The 19,172-nt window shown below is 36.7% G+C and overlaps 1 protein-coding gene and 1 long non-coding RNA gene across 2 annotated transcripts in view; one reads left to right on the forward strand and one right to left on the reverse strand.

Moving 5' to 3' along the window:
- The window catches only part of LOC136855477 (gonadotropin-releasing hormone receptor-like), a 434,721-nt gene extending 433,067 nt beyond the window's left edge, over window positions 1-1,654 (reverse strand). Inside the window, exon 1 of the mRNA XM_067132553.1 lies at window positions 1,247-1,654. The gene's annotated coding sequence lies outside the window, so the exon portion shown is untranslated. The remainder of the gene's footprint in view (window positions 1-1,246) is intronic.
- LOC136855478 (uncharacterized) overlaps window positions 1-19,172 on the forward strand; it is a 208,332-nt gene that overhangs the window by 67,285 nt on the left and 121,875 nt on the right. The gene's annotated exons all lie outside the window — the stretch shown is intronic.

Genomic DNA, 19,172 nt, shown 5'->3' on the forward strand with positions numbered 1-19,172 from the left:
CTGGGGTTCTATTAGACTGGAAAACTCTTGCAGGAGGGAATTCACGCAAGTGAACCGGGATTCTGGTAATTTTTCAGTGGACGCTTCAATTGGATGTGATTATTTATAGTCTGTTTTCTTTAGTTATATTTTACAAAATATAGTTTGTTTTTCTTTAGTTATATTTTACAAAATATAGTTTGGTTTTCTTTAGTTATATTTTACAATCTATAGTTTGTTTTTCTTTAGTTGTATGTAGTTTTATTTTTGTTTATCAATATATCAATTTCTTCCCACACTTGTGGACTCATGTCTTCAAAAATAGCTGGGCAAATCGTTGTAATCTGCCCAGCGAAGTATTAGCCAAGATGCTGAGATGGTCATTTATACAGGTCATCGTCTGCAACCGAGGTATCTCACTCCAATTATAAACATCAAATAGTAAATAGGAAATATGAGATATTTCTTAATTATCAAGATATATATTTGCGTACTCCTCAACAGACCACTCACTTCAATTATGAACAAATATAAGCAATTAAGAAATTTCTTATTAATACTTCTTATTAAGAGATGCATTGATTTAAGTCTCGACAGACACTAGGTCCCACATTTAGCGATAAGAGATCAGCACTACCAGGTTTCTGTGACTTCCGTGACTAATTCCCGTTTGGAATTTTCGTCATAATTCCATTTCCCTTGAGTCTTTTCCCCCCGTCAGTGCACCTCACGTGGTACACTGTAGGCATTACTTATGGGTCTTTGCAGCGTCCCTTCGGCCCCTAGCTGCAACCTCTTTCATTCGTTTTACTGTACCTCCTTTCTTATTCTCTTCCTTCCATCAGACTTTCTTTTTCCACCCTTTCTAACAGTTGTTTCAAAGTGCAACCGCAAGGTTTTCGTCCTGGTACTCCTTTCAAACCTTGTTACTGTCAAATTCCCTTTCAGCTCTGAATGACCTCGTAGGTCCCAGCGCTTGGCCTTTGGCCTAAATTCTATATTCTGTTCTATTCTTGATTCTTTTCCTTCTAATAAAGAAGTCTGTCTGCCTTTGCTTCTTTTTCCCTTCCCTTCAAGTATGAGGTGGGTAAGGGGATTTAAAGCTTCATGCTTCTTAAGTCTTCCCACAAAAATCATCCTTATTAGGAGTGACTAAGTTGGCCGAAATGCCACCCAAAAATATAAGTAGATAGTTATTTTTTTAAATGAAATATTTCAAGGACATTTAAAAAAAGAAAGACTATAACAAAACAAGAAAACTACTCACCACGAGCTACTAATTCGTCAAGGTTCCAGATTTCACTCACACAACAAACACTCCACTCCGTAAACATACGTTTAAAACTTCTCGAATACCGGTCACAACCCACTTCTCAAGTTGAGTTCCGTAACGATCAAAGACTCTAAATTAAAGTCTTTCTTGTTCTCTTAAGAAAGACGCGTCTTCGAACTTATCGCAAGGTTGCAGAGGACCTGCTGTGCATTCAGACCTTGCAACAAGTTCGGCTAAAAGGACACTGAGCGGGTGTTTCGTCTCGAAGCTCATTGGCTTGGATCTCGTGCATGACATTGCAAACGAGGATATTTGGGTTCTAATCCCTCCGGACGCCGTGGATGTGAACTTGTCGAGAATCTCGCGTCCAATCTCTCCTCACTGCTGATGCTGCTGCAAATCTTGTGTAATAAAAGTGAAGAGCTGTTCTGAGGAAAGTGAACCCAAAGTGTATCTGAACCTTGTAGGGGTTCAGGTATATTTTGGGTTCATTTTTCCTCAGACATTGTTTAAAGTTCTTGGAAGCGTCCCTTCTAGCTGTAACGTACAGTGTATAATCAAGGCCACCGAAAATCGATCTACCTCTCGGTGGTCTCGGTATAATGCTGTATGAGCCACGGCCCATGAAACTTTAACCACGGCCCGGTGGCGGCCTGTCCTATATAGTTGCCAGACGCACGGTCATGGCTAACTTTAACCTCGAATATATATAAAAATAAAAACTACCGAGGCTAGAGATAATTTCCTTATTGACATACCTAAAAAAAAAGAGAACGGTTCTCCATCTCTTTCCTATTCTGTTTTGGCTTCAAACGAGAAACCACCAATAGAATTTATTGAAAAATGCCTCGAAATCTCCCCAGCTGCCATCCCAGAACATGAAAACGTATCCACGGCCAACAAATTGTGCCCTTGGGGTTGATAGCGGTCCGAATTTCAGCTTCAAAGTATTCCGTGTAGTGACTGGCTGAGAGGAGAGAAAAAAAATTGATATTTATATATATATATATATATATATATATATATATATATATATATATATATATATATATATATATATATATATATACTAAAAAGGACCTCATTCAAACTGGATGGTATCTAATGGAGTTTTTATTCAAAAAGTGACAAGTATCCGTACGGATACTTGATAATGTGGACTGTTTGTCCAAGAAAGCTCGTAACTTTTTGAATAAAAACTCCATTAAATACCATCCAGTTTGAATGAGGTCCTTTTAGTAATTCTACTAATGCACAGAACAATTGTGTATGTGATAAAGTTAATATATATATATATATATATATATATATATATATATATATATATATATATATATATATATATACAGTATATATACTGTATATATAAATTACATATATATACAGTATATATATATTTATATATATACATGTATGTATGAATGTATCTACGTTTATGTACGTATGTATGTATACCATGGGTGTAATTTATTCCCAAGGTGTAGTGAATAAATTATTAAACGACATTTGTGGCTTGATATTTCTGAGCATAAAATAGTCACGTGTGAGGGAGTGACAAAACTTCATGCACGTACATACATACATACATATATTTAGTAGGCATTTCCTCTTACAGAATTTGTGGAAACATACACCACAATTTTCAAATAGCATCTTCACTTTACTTATTTGAACTGAATTCAAGCGAGAGTGTATACAAGCCATTCGTTAGAAAGACATACAGGTTCTGTTGAGTTATTATCACACGAAGGCTATATACTGCAAATGCAACGGGCATCCTACATTGTCTTTTTTTTTTTTTTTTTTTTTTTTTTTTTTTTTTACCCCAAAAAGGAACATAGTACGTAGCCCCTGTCAGATGGGATTGATGGCCTGTCAGCTCGGCGTGCCATTTCCCATTTTCTTTTTGCCTCACGTGAGTGATATTGCCGGTGTTATTGGACACTGACTTCTTTCTACGTTTGGTCCAGCTTTTGAACTCATTCTTAGTCCGTTTCTGATGCGTTGCGAGGTATGTATAGGTTATTCATTAGCTGTGCGGGGTATGCATAGCTTAGTCGTTAGCTGTGCGAGGTATGTGTAGGTTATTCATTAGCTGTGCAGGTATGTATAGGTTAGTCATTAGCTGTACGAGGTATGTATAGGTTATTCATTAGCTGTGCGAGGTATGTATAGGTTATTCATTAGCTGTGCGAGGTATGTATAGCTTAGTCATTAGCTAAGCGAGGTATGTGTAGGTTACCATTAGCTGAGCGAGGTATGTACCTTAGTCATTAACTGCATGCCAGTAGTTAGGTAGAGTTTCTTCTGAAAAATCACCCCACATGACATCATTAAAACTATGTTGAGAGGAAAATATTTCATTTCCTTTACTGCATTAAAACACACAGTTTAGCCTGAGCGCGCGTTTGCCCTTTCTTTTGCATTATTACCACATGATTTAAAATATTACATGAAATAAGTAATTGACAAATTTTATATAATTTAAAATATTACATGAAATTGATAATTGATAAATTTTATATAGTCTTTATTTCATCCGATCTTGACCACTAAACTTTATCTAATTCTGTTTTGATAATCATCTTCTTGGGCCAGATTCAATGCTTTATAGGATTTCTCGCTATGGATTTTTATTATCAAATTAATTTAGTAATGTCTGATAGAGAAGTCAGTCTGTATAACGCACAAATTAATACTCCCCATATTTTCACACACGTTTTCCATACAAGAAATAAACAGAACGAAAATCTGCTTTAACGGGAAAGCGAAAAGTGATAATCATTTGTTCTGAATTTCCGCGTTTTAGAAATTACGCAGTGATGAGAGACCCGGCAACATTAGACGGAGAAAGATGAAAGGGGGGGGGGGGTGAAAGCGGGACACTCAGTGGACCTTAAAATGGATTGGAAAGATCCATTTCGTCTTGCTTGACATAAAACGAAGGGAACGAAGAGAGTATCGCGCTGAAAAGGACACGTCTTGGCGTCTTTCAGACATGAAAAGAGATGGACGACATGTCTTGAAAAGGCGCTTCTCATTCCGATGGACAATCGGAGGATTTTAGTGAGATGATACAGCACAGAGAGAGAGAGAGAGAGAGAGAGAGAGAGAGAGAGAGAGAGAGAGAGAGAGAGAGAGAGAGAGAGAGGGAGAGAGAGAGAGAGAGAATCCCAAACATCTTGTGAAAAATAACAGAGCTATGTTAAAAATTGGGGAGAGAGAGAGAGAGAGAGAGAGAGAGAGAGAGAGAGAGAGAGAGAGAGAGAGAGAGAGAGAGAGAGAGAGAGGATCCCAAACTTCTTGTGAAAAATAACAGGACATTAAATATGTTGAAAACTGTGGTAGAGAGAGAGAGAGAGAGAGAGAGAGAGAGAGAGAGAGAGAGAGAGAGAGAGAGAGAGGGAGAGAGAGAGAATCCCAGACTTCTTATGAATAATAACAGAACATTAACTACTCGTTGAAAACTTGGGGGCAAGAGAGAGAGAGAGAATTTCAAACTCACTTGAAATAACCGAACTTTAAAAATGTTGAAAATTGGAGGGCAGAGAGAGAGAGAGAGAGAGAGAGAGAGAGAGAGAGAGAGAGAGAGAGAGAGAGAGAGAGAGAGAGAGAGAGAGAGTCCCAAACTTCTTGTGAAAAAGACAGGACATTAAACATGTTGAAAACTGGGGTAGAGAGAGCATTGTACAATAGTTAAATATGTTGAAATTGGGCAGAGAGAGAGAGAGAGAGAGAGAGAGAGAGAGAAATTGGATTTCGATGGCGACGAAAAATTTGCAAATTGCATCGGATTTTTTTCTTCTTCTCCTCGCCGTCATCTGGGCGAGTGCATTGAGGAGTGCAGGAACAAAGGTGCTCTTACCCAGACCTTATTCATATTATAAATGAACTGGTTCGAATCCCTCTGTTAACGAAGGGCTGATCAATTGTGATTCCTTCTTGGGTCACGTTGTTCGCGAGGTAAAGTGAATGAGATGTCAAACGACATTTGCTGCTTAGTATTTGTGAATTAAAAATGTCACGTTGTATGTGAACGAAGTTTGTGTATATATATATATATATATATATATATATATATATATATATATATATATATATATATATATATATATATATATATATATATATATATATATATATATGCTTATATGTCACAAGATAGCCAAGGCCACAGGAAAAATAAAAGAAGGAGTACCAAGCGCTTTCGTATTATTTCATATACTCACATACATACCAATGCAGGGAGGGGGGGCCCGAATGTTGTAGAATCCCTCGAACTACTAATTTCCTCCTCATCTTCCCGAATAATGAAGATTTTGTCGAGACATCTTCCTTTCCTTTTGTGTCGGTGGCCTCTCCACATGCTGCTGATTGTGTTCGGAGTGTTGAATCAAAAGCTTCTAATTAACTGCAGCAATGCACAGGCAGTCGAGATTTACTCCTATTTCCTTTGGAAGCTCTCTCTCTCTCTCTCTCTCTCTCTCTCTCTCTCTCTCTCTCTCTCTCTCTCTCTCTCTCTTGTGTGTGTGTGTATGTGTCAGGGACACATACGAACCTTGATGATACATATTGTTCTTAGCGTTTGTGTGTAAAATAGCTAATGTTGAGAAAGTACTGGATTATATATATATATATATATATATATATATATATATAATATATATATATATATATATATATATATATATATATATATATATATATATATATATATATATATATATATATATATATATATATATGATTCTTTATCATGCACTGGATGAAAGAAAAAGTGAAGGAACATAGAAGAGGAAAAAAGCAATAATGATAAGATCACTCAGAACATTGATGATGGTGAGTAAGAGAATATCAAGACGTATTTTTTACAATGACTTGGACAGGTAACAAATATAATATTGTGACAAATATAATGATTTTAGTATTAAATCATGTGTAAGGAATAATACCAAATAGAGGGATGCCTGCGAAGAACATTTCCAATAATTCCTTACTATGAATAAACTCTTCGTGGAAAATTCTTTTTATGCCGATAGAATCGCGTCAAGTGTCTTTTGAAATAGAATTCTTTTTTTAACTAGAAATTTTTATTCAACTAGAATATGTTTTGAACTAGAATTTTTTTTTTTTTAGATTGCTTCTCAGCGTAAAATTTGAGTCTTAATTAAGATGTGTAGAGGATCTGAGAGTGTTGTTTTAATTTCTCCGTGTTATCTATATATACCTTGAGTTTTGAGAATTCTGGTTAAATCTTTGGCGAAATAAAAGAGAGAAAATTTACGCCTACACAAGGATACTGTAGTAATCATCTCTACAGGTTATCACGCATTCCGTGTACCCTTTTTCAGTCATTAATATTCAAGCTCTCTCCAGTGGAATCTCTCTCTCTCTCTCTCTCTCTCTCTCTCTCTCTCTCTCTCTCTCTCTCTCTCTCTCGTGCTGTGTGTCTCACCACCTGCTCGTTATTAACCCATCAAAGCACAGGATCGCATCAGCATATTGTACCATGAAAACACCCTGCATAATCCTATTGATTTCAGTGAGATGCCCTCCTCTCTCTCTCTCTCTCTCTCTCTCTCTCTCTCTCTCTCTCTCTCTCTCTCTCTCTCTCTCTCTCTCTCTCTCTCGTCGTTCAAGAATTTCGTCATAACACTCGGCTTGGCTGGCGTTGACAACCGATCTCGGAATTTCGTTTGCTGATGGGGAAAAGCCTGTTTGTGCTTACGCTTGTAAATTGTCAGGCTGTTTATGGGATAGGATAGAGACAGTTGACAGCAGATGGTTGGTGGAGTAATAATGGTTAGAATTAAAGTAGGAAAAAAAAATTAGGATAGTAGAAGAGAAGAGTTTTTCAAAAACTGATTTTCTATGTAACTGTGTTCTGATAACTCCATTTTTTTTTTTTTTTTTTTTTGGTCAGTATTAAGGTCGTTCCTGTAATAGGGAATTAGCTCAGAAAAGGCATGTATGCCTAAAATATATAAATCAGTCAATCAAACGTCAGAAAAAACAGTACAACCGTCACTGTCAAATCCATATTTTAATTGCTGAATCATGATTGAACCCCCTGTGTAGTGTAACACCCACAACATGGTGTTTCATACACTTGTAGATAATGCTAACTTGAATGATTATAAACCTGGGACCATTTCGTGCATTGGTCAAATCATTGATAAATCCTATTATTTGCGGAGGCTGAATATTTAGGAGCACAAAATTAACCCAAATTAAACAAACTAAGTCTTTTTAGATTACAAATCTTCCTAATGGTTCTTGGAGTATATAAAGGTTTCTAAACGGTTCGTAAAAACTATAAAGGTTCCTAAGTGCTGGACTGGTTTTTAAAGCCTACAAAGATTCCTTGAGGGTTGGTTGGTATAGGATCAAGCATTCAAAACCCCCTAATTTTAATTAATGATAGTTGATAACTTAGGGGATCTAGTTAATTTTTTAAAGTTTTTCTCGCCAGGAGTAAGACAAAAAAGAAAAAGAAAAGGCTTTATAAACACTAGGATTTCATTTGATTTTTAAACCAGTGACGAAAATAATTAATTCCCCTGGGTGCTGGAAATGTAAATATACGTGATTTAACACCATTTCACAGAAAATACTATATGTTAGTCCAAACTAATGTACTGTATAGTAAAAGAACCAACAGTGGCTTAGAGCAATTCAGCCTACTTATGAAAGTGTTTACTTTCCCTCTGTGCAATTATAACTCTAATTGCAGACGGATATTGGCATTCAGAGTATGATGTTGTGCTAAATACGGCAATTTCGTATCTTTGCGATAATAAACATCACCTGGTGTTTAGTCTGGAAACTGATTCACACCTTAAACGGGAGAGTGGCAAATGTAATGGCACCCATACCTTTCGTGTTAGTATTGCAGTGCGCATGGCGTTTATCTTTTGTGAAAGTACGGTGGTTAGTTTGAATTTAATAAATAATTTGTATACTAAATGCGTTAGAGGGAAAGTCATATTAAATAGAATCTTGAGGCGAAGAAATTATGGTACCAAGCGCACTAGTTGAGTTTTTAAAGTTAAAGTTACCCTCTCTCTCTCTCTCTCTCTCTCTCTCTCTCTCTCTCTCTCTCTCTCTCTCTCTCTCTCTCTCTCTCTCTCTCTTTCCACTCCGGTATTTATGTGGAGTTCCCCTTTCGTTTGTTAATATTGGTGTTAATCCCTAGAATTCAGTTTAATTTATTTATTTACTTTGAAGTTGGATCATCCGATTCTTTTATGTTGTGTACCTCGTAAATGTACAGTGGATCAGTATTTAGCTTTTGGTATCAATATTTATTAGACATTTTCTTGTTCTGTTGTTACAGTGTGTCAGTGGACATGTAGATGTACCTCACGTGGTGCACTGTAGGCATTACTTAAGGGGTCTTTGCATCGTCCCTTCGGCTCCTAGCTGCAACCCCTTTCATTCCTTTTACTGTACCTCTGTTCATATTTTCTTCCTTCCATCTTACTTTCCACACACTCCTAACAATTGAATCATAGTGCAACTGCTTTGAGGTTTTCCTCCTATTACACCTTTCAAACCTTTTTACTGTCAGTTTCTGCTTCAGCGCTGAATGACCTCGTAAGTCCCTGCGCTTGGCCTCTGGCGTAAATTCTACGTATATTCTATTCCAACGAGAAAGCTAAAACCTACCATCAAATAAAGTAGAATCTTCACCCTTCCTAACCTGATGCAAGGTGCAACGAGACAGCGTTCCACCTTGCAAGGGGACGAACGGATGAACAACTTAGTATATCAATTTGCACGTCCAGCAGGGAAGTGTGAACTGGAGACGCTGGTCTTTGGCACCCCGCAACTATGCGGAGGTATCTGCAGTATCATAGAACCCAAGGCATCATCTGCGACCAATTAGGAGAATATCACGAGCAGAGGGTCGCAATAACACAGCCAACTCAAGGGACAGAAGTCATCCTCAGTTGGCGGAGATTAAATTGGCTCGTGGCAGAAATCGACACGGTACAAAGAAATAGATATATATATATATATATATATATATATATATATATATATATATATATATATATATATATATATATATATATATATATATATATATATATATATATAGATATATATATAGAGAGAGAAAGAGAGAGAGAGCATAAAGATTAATATTTGGTATTTATAAGAAATTTCCCGGCGTGACAGTAAAAAGCAGTATTTTAATCCGATAATTTAAACACAATAAAACCCTAAGGGGATAGCGTTGTCTGTGCACCTTACATGGTGCACTGTAGGCATCACTAAAGTGTGTTTGCAGCGTCCCTTTAACCCTTAGTTGCACCTACTTTATAGCCTTTTACTTTACCCTCATTCCTGTTTCCTCTCTTCAGTCTTGCTGTCCAACACCTCTAACCAGAACTTCTCGGCGAAGCTGTGGGTGTTCCCCTAGCTCCACCTTTAAAACCTTGTACTTTATCTTCTTAATTTTCAGGATTTTTATTATGCTGTCCAACCTCTCCAACTCGATTTTTTCACGTCTAAAGCCCTTCAGGGCTAAAAGTGCCCCAGTGCTTGGCTTGACAGCCTAAATTTCATAAATCAAATAAAAAATGTCTTTTTTCAGATACGAATCTCGCTCATCCACGGTCGGTTATGCTTATTTCACGAGAACCATGGAAGATAGAAAGTTAATAATAATAATAATAATAATAATAATAATAATAATAATAATAATAATAATAATAATAATAATAATAATAATAATAATAAGAAAAGTTACCTACCATGCGTTTGGAATAAATTCTGAATTCCAAAAGGGCTCCCCCAAAATCCTCCCTGAAATTTGAATGGAGCTCTCTCGCAATATCGAGTTTTTGTCATCGGATTTATAAATGAATGCAATGCATGATATATATATATATATATATATATATATATATATATATATATATATATATATATATATATATATATAATATATATAATATATATACATATATACATACATACATACATACATACATACATACATACATACATACATACATACATACATACATACATACATACACACACACATAATTACATAAAGCTAAAGATCAGGGAACAAAAATAAAAATAAGCTCGGTACATAAAGTAGCCTTCAAACTTTTGCTGATCAAGATGAAAATTCACTGTATGAGTGAACATTAATGACCATATTTAATATTCCTTAAGTAATATTCAGGTTGCACGAAATATTGAGAGTGATCAGAGTTCTGGAACCCCGTCTTTTGAACTGATCAGAATTTAATTCCAATAATCTTCCGAATTTTATTTGAGGATTATTGAAAGATGTCATCAATTTTAAGTTAGCGACAGTTTTAAGTGAGGGTTATTGAAGGAATTCTTAACGGGGTTTTAAGTTGGCGATTTAACCTGGCAGTGGTTGGGGTTTTAAGCGAGGGTTATTGAAAGACGATGCCATCACGGGATTTTAAGTTGGCGATTTAACCTGGCAGTGAATGGGGTTTTATTTGAGGGTTATTGAAAGAAGATGTCATCACGGGATTTTAAGTTGGCGATTTAACCTGGCAGTGGTTGGGGTTTTAAGTGAGGGTTATTGAAAGAAGTCTTAATGGGGTTTTAAGTTAGCGATTTAACCTGGCAGTGGTTGGGGTTTTAAGTGAGGGTTATTGAAGGAAGTCTTAACGGGGTTTTAAGTTAGCGATTTAACCTGGCAGTGGTTGGGGTTTTATTTGAGGGTTATTGAAAGAAGATGTCATCACGGAATTTTAAGTTAGCGATTTAACCTGGCAGTGGATGGGGTTTTAAGTGAGGGTTATTGAAAGGATGTCATAACGGGGTTTTTGGTTAGTTTAACCTGTAACTTGGGTTTTAAGTGGTGGTTAACAATACGTTTTAAAGATTTAATCTGGCAGTGGTTGAAGGGTTATTGAAAAATCTTAACGGGGTTTACCGTTAGTGGTTTAACCTGGCGGTGGTTCACTATACGTCAGAAAATTAGTTAAACTTCTAACGCAATGCCGATTCTAAGATACGTATGAAGCAAGGTCATTGCTAGACCATCGCTCGAAGCTGTTAGATTTTCCTCGTTATAAAATCCTGAGATCACGAAATGGGAGGAGCTGGTGTAGTGTATATTGGTTGCAATTACCTTAAAAATCATTTGTTAAAGTAAGTTTTTTGTAAATTCCTGGTTCCACAGTTCTTTTAATCTGTATGAATCTTTCATCATTTACAAAGACCTCAAAGCTCCAACTAACTTCTCTCTCTCTCTCTCTCTCTCTCTCTCTCTCTCTCTCTCTCTCTCTCTCTCTCTCTCTCTCTCTCTCTCTCTTAGCACATTCTGGATTAACGTTACATCTTAACTTCTCTCTTCGTTACGTTTATAATTTTCTCAATTCTTCCTTCCTCCTCCTCCTCCTCAAAATTTATCCAGCTACGTTGTTAGGTTCTCTCTCTCTCTCTCTCTCTCTCTCTCTCTCTCTCTCTCTCTCTCTCTCTCTCTCTCTCTCTCTCTCTCTCTCTCCTGCTCACTGACATTTACCTGTGTTTTGTAAGTGTTTACAAGGAAAAAGATCATGTTCTTGTGAAGAGCTTGAATTAAAAAAAAAAATCCCACATTCTTTTTCTCATAATCTTCCTTTCATATTCCTCATGTCACATTCGTAAACTTGGCTTACATTTACTCTTCGTCTTTTCATGTTCTTCCTTCCTATACATCTTTTTTTGTTCATGTTTCTATTTATTTATTTATTTATTTATTTTTTTATTTTTTGTGGTCAAGAAACAGGTATTTTCTTCCGTTCACCACCGCTAATAATAGAAATATGCCTTTCTTTTTATTTTAGTATCTCCCTGTCGCAATTATAATTAATTTTTATATATCCCCACTCCCACCCCCACCCCCGAAACACACCTACATTTCTGTAACCTCGTAGCCATAATATAGCTACCCGGAAATAATGATAATTTTATTCCTTCGTTTTCCATTTTCGTGTTCCTATCTCCACATCAGTTTGTTTCCCCTCCATATTTATTTCCCCGTAACTTTGGGGTGTCGTAATTACCACGAGAACGATAGGAATTTCATCCCTTTCTCGTTTACAAAATCTTGATTTATTTCTCTAAACCTTCTTGCCCCCTTCTCATTTCTCTTCCGTAATCTTGGGGGTCTTCGTTAAGAACGAGAAGACGGGAAATGTCATCACTCGAATTTTGCTTACATTTTCATCGAGAGAGCGAGCCGAGGATGTCATCTCCTTAGTGGGAAGACGGGACAAAAGTATCGGAATATAATGCCTGTATTTATTTTCTTTTATTTATTTGTTTAAGTATTTGATTTATGTATTTATTACACGAAAAGAAGGATAGTAAGGTAAATCAGGTTTAAGAATATGAGATGAAGGATATGAAAGGAATAGTACGAGAAAAGGAATGTGATATCTTAAGCCTTGAATTCTTTATGAGGACATTATTTACTCCCTACTTGCTTTTCTCTACAAAGTTTTATCTGTAGGTATAGCTGAGGCATAAAAACCAATGTAAATTTAAAAAAATAAAAAGATAAGAAAAATCACGATCTCGTCCCCATTCTGCCATTCATCAATCGCCCACTCTATTTCTCTAAGCAGCTAGCTTCCTTCAACCCGTATTTCTCTACGGTATAATCGTGTAAGGCATAATTGACGCCGAGAATAATACGGGGTGTTTACTAAAACCAGGCAGCAGGGCGCGTCGCTTGCGGTGCACTGTAGGCGTTACTTAAGGTTCCTCGCAGCGACCCCTCTTAAGACGCCCCAGCTGCAACCCTTTTCATTCCTTTGACTGTACCTCCGTTCATATTCTCTTTCTTCCACCTTCCTCTCAACAGCCCTCTTCTAACACTTGTTTCGTAGTGCAACTGCGAGGTTTCCCTCCTGTTACTTCCTCGTTGGACGAGTCGGTAGAGTTCTCGGCTAGCACTCTGCTAGGCCCGAGTTCGAGTCTCCGGCCGGCCAATGAAGAATTAGAGGAATTTATTTCTGGTGATAGAAATTCATTTCTCGGTATAATGTGGTTCAGATTCCACAATAAGCTGTAGGTCCCGTTGCTAGGTAACCAATTGGTTCATAGCCACGTAAAATAAGTCTAATCCCTAGGAGAGCTGTTAATCAGCTCAGTGGTCTGGTTAAACTAAGGTATACTTAACTTTTCCTCCTGTTACACCTTTCAAACCTTTTTACTGTCAGTTTCCGTTTCAGCGCTGAATGACCTCATAGGTACCAGCGCATGCCCTTGGGTCTAAATCCTATCCTTTTCTTATATACAACTATCCCCCGGAAGAGAGTAGGGTCTCTCTCTCTCTCTCTCTCTCTCTCTCTCTCTCTCTCTCTCTCTCTCTCTCTCTCTCTCTTGAGGTCTTTCAACACGCTTTCTCAATACTTCTTCATTCGCGGAAGGATCATCCCTCAAACTGCCTTAACAAGCTTTGTGCCCGAATGAAAAGAAATGATGTTTCCAATAGCGGGGATCCGCGAAGAGCAACAATGGCTCCGCAGATTTATACTCGTTACTCAGACCAGAGATATAAAGTGGTACTAAAACAGAATGAAGGTTTTGCTTGGGTTTATAAAAGGGGGTGGGGGCAAGAAAACGTGTGCTTGTGGTCAGTGTCCGAGTTGGAAGGCATTCAGGGTTTCTTTAGTTCTGGTATATTTTCGAAACCGAAGTATCTTTGTTAGTCATGATTTGATTTCGTTTGTTCTAAACGCCTTGATTATTTTATCATATTTTAAAGTGTTTAGTTTTCATGTATTTTAAAATAGCTTTGTTTTTATCATTTATATGTGTTTTCTAATTTTTATGCTATTCGTTATTTAAGATTATCTCTAACTCTTCTGTGAGGCGTTAAAATCCTCCACTATTTCTTCATGCAGATATATTCCCTGTCATCCATATTGATTCTAGTAATAATTAATGCAAATATACTGAGCATTTTTTCTTCAAAATATGTCTCTTAAACTTAAGATGTTCCCGCAGGGTCACCGCTTACAGTGTGCCGTATGCGGCGACTGTAGAAGCTAGTGAAGCTACATTGCTTTCTGCCCCTCACTCTCCATACAATCTCTGTGCCCCCGCCCCCCAACCCAACCGCCACTTAGCTGTTCAACTTCTCCAACATTTCGATTCTCATTCAACACCAGATCATCGTGTAAGCTCTTTCAGTCTCGAAATGTCGAAGCTTTGCAAAGCATAAGTAAATAAAACCATCACATAAACGAGGAAAAAGGGGGAAAATTAAAAACACTAGGATAGTAAAGAACGGGCAGACCCATCTGCTATTTTCGTGTCTACTCTAGAACTTATTTGTCAAGTTCAGTTCAATGAAACATCTGAGAAAATGCCTTCACTCCAATACGGTGTACGATGTTCATTATGAACGACGTTAGGGCAGTAATTAAACCATTTAAAGCTGCGTGTTTGATGTAATATTCGAAGTCATTAATTATTAGGTCCTTTGATTTAAGCTCTGTGAAAATCGTACCCTTTGTTAAGCACTATCGATACTGATGGACTCATTAATGTATTTTATTATTCCTTCCGGACGAGTGAATAAAATGGAAAGCTGAATCTTGATTTTTTTTAGGATAGTTAAATAACAAAAGAATTCCAAGATAAAATTGGTTCTACTGAGGGACAGAAGAAGCCTTCTTCTTCTTCTTCTTCTTCTTCTTCTTCTTCTTCTTCTTCTTCTTCTTCTTCTTCTTCTTCTTCTTCTTCTTTCTCGAGGAATCTTTACAATGTTTACTCTGCACATTATTCCTGTCATAACAATACCTACTGCCACAATAAAAGTCAAGAATAAGAGGTTTTCCTTGAAAGATGTGAGTAAAAAAAAAAAAACTTGGAGAAGTGTTATTGTTTACAGAAATAAATTGTGGCGTTCGCTCGGATAAATTTCCATGATTTCCGTGGTAGGAATAAGTATTCGACGAATGATCTGTTCATACAAAAAAAATTATTATTTTCCCCCGTAGTGTCGTCGTTGCATGTCTCGTGGTGCACTGTAGGCATTACTGAAAGGTTGTTGCAGCGTCCCCTTTACCTCACCTTCGTTCATGTTTCCTTTCTTCAGGCTTGCTGTCCAGCACCTCTAACCGTTACTTCTTAGTGCAGCCGTGGGATTTTCTTCCAGTTCCTCATTGAGATCCTTGTACTTCATTTCCTGTACGTTGAGGATCGCTTTACCTTGCTGTCCAACCACACCAACTCCTCTTTACAGTGTCGTAAGCGCTGATTGGTCACAATGCTCCAGTGCTTGTCTTGACAGACTAAATATCATGAAAACCAAATGTTTTAAAATGGGGATGAATTTTACTACGAACACAAGTTCACGGGATCTTAAGCAAGAATGAAAACTTAACTGGCATGGCTACCTTGTCAAGGTGGGTTTCCCTATAACAGAATATTATATTAACTGATCTACCAGTTAATGGAAGTAACGAGGAAGTGGGAGAAAATCCCACACAGCTGTACTAAGAAGTAATGGTTAGAGGCGTTGGACAGCAAGCCTGAAGAAAGGGAGCAGGAACGAAGGTAAAATATAGGCTAAAAAAAAGTGGATGCAGCTAAGGGCTGTAGGGACGCTGCAGCAACCTTCCGGTAACGCCTACGGTGCGCCACGTGACATGCAATGACGACACTACGGGGGAAAATAATAATGATTTTTATATGAACAGATCATTCAAAAGAGGCGACTTTAGTGACTCAGTAAACTTACAGGAGAGATGTCTCGTTTAGGTGAAGTTTTTAAGGTCTAAGGAACAGGCAGCTCGATATCTCTATCTAGCCCAGCCCTAGAAAAAAAAAAGGGTAAAGCTAGTTAAGGGATGGGACCTTACCCCCCAAAATTAAGTAACTTCACGTCTGCTTTTGAATTTGAATTTGTAAAGGGGAAGGGGTATAAACACAAGGAAATACACTTACACCTCAGTAAACAGTGTATTATCCCATTCTTTTGGGATGTCCCACAGTGGGAGTAATATTATGTCTCCAGTTCAGGGCTGTATTTGCCACATCCAAACTGCAAACTGAATGTTTTAAAATGACATCAAGAAACCATAACATCAAATATATATATATATATATATATATATATATATATATATATATATATATATATATATATATATATATATATATATATATATATATATAACAAGATTTGCCCACTTCTGGACTCAGCGTGACTGTTACCCAGAATGCTTGATTAGGAGATGGTGATACGTCACTCAGAACTTCATCAGCGTTGAGTCTGGTTAAGCCGAATGCCAAGTAGTTTCATAACATTGCCCAATAAGAGAGCATCTTCAAGCATGGTTTGACGGAAAATAAATCTCCAAGCCAAACAGGAGTTTGCTGTTTCTTTGCCAGCTATTTTTTTTTTTAATTTTAAAATAAATCTTTTTATTTGCTTCATGAATTGTAAGGTAGATTGCCATTGGAACTGTGACGTAAGTCAAAAAAATCTCTGTGCCGTTTTGGTAGACTCATCCGCAATGTAAATTAAAATTCCGAAAGTACTTTTGAGTGATGCTAAATCGAAACGACCATGTTTTTAAAAGCTGCACTTCTTTAAACCATTAGAAAAGTTTCCCCTCGTTTGACGTAAGAGACTGAAGACCGTATTCATAATTCTCGTAAACCGGCAAAGCCTTTAAACATTTTCTTCTGAAGGGATTAATATTCCCTCAAGGACACTCTTTTGCTCTTGGCCAGATGAAAAAATGATTTTCAATATTTCTTACTTTTATTTATTTATTTTTTTTAGATTAAGCAACTGTCGCATCAACTTTCAGCTCTGGGCAAATCCTACTAAGGTAGTACAGTTGGTTATATCAGCCTCTGTTGTCGCTTTGACACCCCTCAGTGGGTAGATGTTTATCAATTTACGGTTTTTATTGTTTCACGAAATATGAATTTTATATTAGCACAAAGCGTTATTTCATTATAGCGTATTTGTGTTTGTGTAACTGATTTTGCTAGGATATTTTTCGGTGTTGATGACTTATTGTTAAATCCGTCGGTTTATCGCGTATTCAGCTTTATGATTTCGGATTAATTGATCGAGATATTTTCACAGACGTCGCAGAGACAGTCCCATACCGCTTATTAAAAATGAATATGTATCGAGAACTCTCTGCGTGTGAAATATGACACCTTCCGGATTATATACCTCTCGGCATTTATAAAGGCTCTATACCCTTTATTATAGACTAAGCCTGACAGATTGAGATCCAGTGACATTATTTATGAGATCTGTACTTGCTTCTAGTCATGTTTTATCTGTTTAATGTCCTCCGATTCTCGGATATCATAGGCAATATATCTTACCAAGAAAATTGTCCATCAAGGTTTTATTGATAGATATTCTGCCACTGTGGATGGCAATCAGCCGTAGGTATCGTAAACCTACAATTTGTTATTATGGATTGCACGTGAACCGGGTGAAATATCCAGGGATTGATCCTTAATAACTCCTTTTAGATTAATGTCCTGTAAGCAATGACGATCTATGTTGTGATAAGGGTCCTGTAAATCATTGTGAAGTGTCAACTGAAATATCAGGATTTAAGAGGAAAATGGTTGTTAAACCTACCACGTCCACAGGCAGAAATATTTAGTCAGATTGGAGATAGCTCCCGAATTTGTAAATATCAAGGTTTGCCTTATATGAAGATTCACAAGAGAGGCCGCGTCCGTGATAAAATTCTCTTGGCCACTGACCTGCGAAGTTTGAAATCCATTTCGATTATAATTTTTTCCTTGAAGCAATTTCGATTATAATTTTGTTCCGAAATCCTGATATTCAAGTTGGAATAAAAACCTAGATTTTTGCGGTGCGGGAAGTTTGGGTAAGGGACGGAAGTTTATCCAAAAAAGACTTAGGACCTGAGCTGACTTACTGAAAAGGCTTGGTTAAGACTTAGGACCTGAGGTGACTTACTGAAAAGGCTTGGTTGTCCTTGTAGACTTTCTTATGCCATCTTTGGAGTTACAGGGTGCACCTCAGAAGTTAACTGTTAGCAAAATTAAATTCATTCCCAAATCTCTAGATAATCCGCCTTTTTGAAAGTATGGACGATGAAGACAGAAGTTGAAAGACTGAAGATGGAGGCGGGAAATTGTGAGGAAAAAGCTAAGAAGTGTATATTAACCATCCGGAAATATCATCCCGGAATGGGGTCCCAAATTTTAGTGTTGGTCGTTGCTTAAAAACTAGAACTGTCGTTTGTAAATAGTCTCCAAATGGAGCTTTTAAAATGAAGTATTCTCCAAGTATTTTGCCAATACCAAACCTTGCCAATGATAATCTAACGTTTTATATTGCTCTTCCAAACTGTCATTTGATTTAATCATATATAATTTCAATTCAATTCAAGCTTTTGAGGAATGAATTAATGGAATATAAAGTTTTGGGAAAGAAAAAGAATTTTTCTTTTTGATGGGAAATGGGCGAGTGGATTATCAAAAGTAAAAGTAGCGCCGATATTTTTATGATCGTATCGTTTGCAATTGCAGAACAGTAATTGCATTTCGTGTGACAGAAATGTTTTTTTTATTAAAAGTGTACCCAGATTTAAGGAAAATTGAGACAAACGCAGATATATATGTATATATACATATATATATGTGTGTATATCTTATATATAATATATATATAATATATATATATATATATACATATATATATATGTATATATATATATATATATATATATATATATATATATATATATATATATATATATATATATATGTATATATACAATAATATATGTAAATAGACCGCTCTTCTAACATGGATGACTCCGAGAAATGAGAGGCAACGATCACTGTGTATAATTCAACCCTGCCTCTCTTTTACCGCATATAACAAATCCTGAAAATACTCACT

This window comes from Macrobrachium rosenbergii, chromosome 31 (genome assembly GCF_040412425.1).
Source record: "Macrobrachium rosenbergii isolate ZJJX-2024 chromosome 31, ASM4041242v1, whole genome shotgun sequence".
Taxonomy (NCBI): Eukaryota; Metazoa; Arthropoda; class Malacostraca; order Decapoda; family Palaemonidae; genus Macrobrachium; species Macrobrachium rosenbergii.